At 45.1% G+C, this 1,016-nt stretch overlaps 1 protein-coding gene across 1 annotated transcript in view; it reads left to right on the top strand.

The window, feature by feature from the left end:
* The window catches only part of LOC102766157 (probable E3 ubiquitin-protein ligase HERC6), a 100,989-nt gene that overhangs the window by 46,826 nt on the left and 53,147 nt on the right, over nt 1-1,016 (top strand). The window lies entirely within an intron of this gene.

Here is a 1,016-nt window from a genome sequence, read left to right as displayed (position 1 = left end):
ACATTCAAGGAGTTGCTAGCGAAGAGGCTACTCTACGCAAGCAGGCCAAGGGCAGGCCTAGGACTGAAAAGACCAGAAGCTTTGATTTTAATTCTGAGCGTATGCAAAATAATTCAGTTAACTGCTGGAGGAATGACAGCACATGAAACATATGCAGCTGCAAATCACCCAGCACTTTATTACTCACACAAGTTCCTGATGCTGTGGGTACAGGCTTAATGGGGATCCCAGTGGTGCTGTCCTCTGGGGTCCGGCAGCTGGGCTGGTCCGGTCTGGATGCAGGGGTCAGCATTCCTCACTCGAGAGCTCAGTCGCATCTTGATCGAGAGGTACTGGCCGTTCTTCTGTCATCTGGCAAGAAAAGAAACATGGAATGGCGTTGCTTGCCGGACTGACAGGAGGACATGCCTTTGTGGCTGTCTCAACAGGCAAGCACCGTTGGCTGGTCAGGACCCCCATTTTTTAAAAATATTTTTATTGATTTCAGAGAGGAAGGGAGAGGGAGAGAGAGATAGAAATAGAAACATCAATGATGAGAGAGCATCATTGATCGGCTGCCTCCTGCAGGCCCCTTACTGGGGATCCAGCCTGCAACCCAGACATGTGCCCTTGACTGGAATTGAACCTGGGACCCTTCAGTCCACAGGCTGACGCTCTATCCACTGAGCCAAACCAGCTAGGGAGGATCCCATTTTTAAAGTCTGTACCACACCGGCAACAGTTCAGGTGGCTATCAATAAATTACGTCAATGCACACATGTTAATCTCAAACAGGGCAAGGGGCTACATGTGATTATCTTAGGAAAAATACATCACTCACTCAAATGGTTATCTTGACAAGTCACTCTGAGTCAATAACTAAAGTTCAAATCCTTATCTATAAAATACACACGCCTTAGGGCAATGGGAAATGTGTCCTTAATATCACACTTTAAGTTTCAAGGAAAATTAACTCAAACGTTTTAAACCTTTCTTAACATTTTTTATACATTTTTAAACATTTCTACATATATTAC

This window comes from Myotis davidii, unplaced genomic scaffold (genome assembly GCF_000327345.1).
Source record: "Myotis davidii unplaced genomic scaffold, ASM32734v1 scaffold356, whole genome shotgun sequence".
NCBI classification, from domain to species: domain Eukaryota; kingdom Metazoa; phylum Chordata; class Mammalia; order Chiroptera; family Vespertilionidae; genus Myotis; species Myotis davidii.
This window is presented reverse-complemented; position numbering and strand designations above follow the sequence as displayed.